Raw genomic sequence first — 2,477 nt, forward strand, 5'->3', positions numbered from 1 at the left:
CCCCTCCCAATGTATTGGCAATATTTTGTGTGCTCTAACATAGGGCCTTCCACCCAGTGTCCACAGTCCCAGGGGAGGTCTGGGATTCACTTCAAGAAGATCTCTGTTTCCTCTAAGATTGTATCATATATGCGCGTTTATTTGTACGTATATGTAGTCAGTGTGCGTGTGCGCGTTTGCACGTGCAAGCACGGGTGGGTGTGTGTACACAAAGAGTACATATATTTCATCAAAATGCCAAAGAGATCCATGACCCAATCACTTCCTCTTCGTGAGAGGCATTATCTCCACTCCGTTGTTACACATCACCTGCACAATCTGTATCTCATTGTCATTGTTCCCATTTTCAAACGGAAGGGAGACCCGCAATATATTTAAACCCAACAGTCTTATCTCGGACAGCGTCTCCCCCAAAGGCGTCTATTCCTGCAAAGCTTGCCATTGAAGTTTCTATTTTGTGTGCTCTCCTCCTCGGGCAGGCATTGAAATATTGATATTTCGATTAAGGTTGGGAGAGTGACTCTGAAGGCCAAGGTCCAAAGATGGCAACAAGAAGGTTTGCCGTTTTGATAAATCCTGATACGTTCTTTGATGGAAAAACAATGGTAACATGTTCAGCGGGAAAAGTAGCACGCTACAAGTTTGACAGCTAAAGCCGCCTTGCGGCAGACGGGGCAGTAGACAATTCCTTTCTCTCCACTGACTTATTACCTAGTTGGTTGAGAGCTTCCTGATAAAACTCAGAACGTTACGGTATTGCCAGTGACAGCAACGCGCCCTCCACCGTGCTATTGCTGCGGGATCGTCAGGAGGACTGATGCTCTATCACAAGCAAGCCCACACCAAATCTGAGAAAGCACTGCATTTGAGTTCTCAGCTCAATTTTAATGAAGTTCATATTCTCCCAGTGTCACATCAATGATAGCTAAGTTTCCTTTCCTTCTTAAATTCTGGGATCGCCATGCTTCTTACAAAGAGGTAGATGTTTGTTTCTGTTAGCCACTTGGTAAATAATTCATTTTTGTAAACCCAGGCTGACTGCCATGGAAGCAGCTGAGCCCAAACCAACAGACCCAGGGCTTGAAACATAATGATATTGAAGATCTAACCGACAGCAAAGTGAGTGCTTCTTGTTCTTGGTCACAATAATCAAAGTAGACCTTGCCAAGGTTCCGTGAGGTAAAAAGGGCTGGAGAAAATATCACTGCCTGGTCTTTTTTCCCTTTTGCGGGGAGGAAGGTTCAAAAGCAAAACCCTTAACTCTTCTTAAGCAGTGTGTAAATGCCCTAAAAACTTTTCCCCTTAGTGCAATGGAATTTTTCAACGATTTTACAGTGTTTTTGCGCATTCAGTATTATTTGCAATTGGTATACTTTATATTTCACAAAAAGTAGTAAGCTTTTTTTTTCCTTTTAAATCTTCCACAGAACTCTTGTCGTCACCAACTCACATGCAGGATTATTTTTAAAAAGAAATGGGAGGGTGGCGGTGAATAATTTGCATTAAAACTTAATATATCAACCTTCCATCCAGTATCTCTAAACAGATGACTAACACAACTTTTAAAAGAGCAAACAAGTCCCCTAGAAACAGAATTTGTACATATACCTGGCAATCAATAAAGAGGAAACAATATAAAAGTGTGCCCAGTCATTTATTTCTTAGGTTCCTTCATGTGTGTTGGTGTTTGGTGTGTAAATAGGGTGGTTTGTTGTGGAAATAGGACAAATGTGGATTGAATTCACAGCCCAAATAGCAAACAAATGGTCATTTTCACATGTGATGCTTAATCCTGGTATTTCTTTTCTTTACATGAAAATGTATATGCATGTGTCTACATACATAAATTTACTTATGTATTCAGAGACACATAGATAGGATATTTTAATCTGGAATCTCCTTCTGCTTTCATTTACAACCAAAAAAGTTGAGGTAACAACTCAAGTTTAAATATCAGATTTCCACAGCCAAAATGCAAACAGCAAGTGGGTTAAAGATTGCTTCCTGCGTGCATTTGCCTCCAAAGCATTTTATCTAGAGCTGACCCCATTGGCCAAAATCGTCTTCTCTTGTTCATTGGACTTGATTTGGTGTGCCACCTGTCTCTTGTTTGTCTATAGATTAGCACAAAAATGTCATTGCAAACTAAGTGAATAGGGCGCAGCCTCAGCACCTGCCACTTTTAAAACTCTTTAGAAGATTCCCTTGTTTATTTTGTAAGCACCCAGGGGGGCACTTAAATAACTGCATTGAAACAAACAATGCTGGTGATGATTAAGGAGGCTTTTCACATGAAAATTCACTTCAGAAAAATGTTTTGCAGATGTACTGAAGAAAACTGTATCACTAAGAACCACTCAAAATACTTTGGTGGACCAAAACACCTTTATATTTCTCCTGGCAGCCTGCCAAGTTCACTGCCAGCTTGAAAAGAATTCTATAGCTGGAGGCTAGAGCAGAAACTGCAATGATTTAAA

General features: G+C 40.6%; 1 long non-coding RNA gene across 1 annotated transcript in view; it reads left to right on the top strand.

The window, feature by feature from the left end:
• The window catches only part of LOC122234103, a 7,263-nt gene extending 6,149 nt beyond the window's left edge, over positions 1-1,114 (top strand). The window contains exon 3 of the long non-coding RNA XR_006211838.1: positions 1,034-1,114. This is a non-coding gene — a long non-coding RNA (uncharacterized LOC122234103). The remainder of the gene's footprint in view (positions 1-1,033) is intronic.
• The last annotated feature ends 1,363 nt before the right edge of the window (positions 1,115-2,477 follow it).

Source organism: Panthera tigris, chromosome E2, assembly GCF_018350195.1.
Source record: "Panthera tigris isolate Pti1 chromosome E2, P.tigris_Pti1_mat1.1, whole genome shotgun sequence".
Classification (NCBI taxonomy): domain Eukaryota; kingdom Metazoa; phylum Chordata; class Mammalia; order Carnivora; family Felidae; genus Panthera; species Panthera tigris.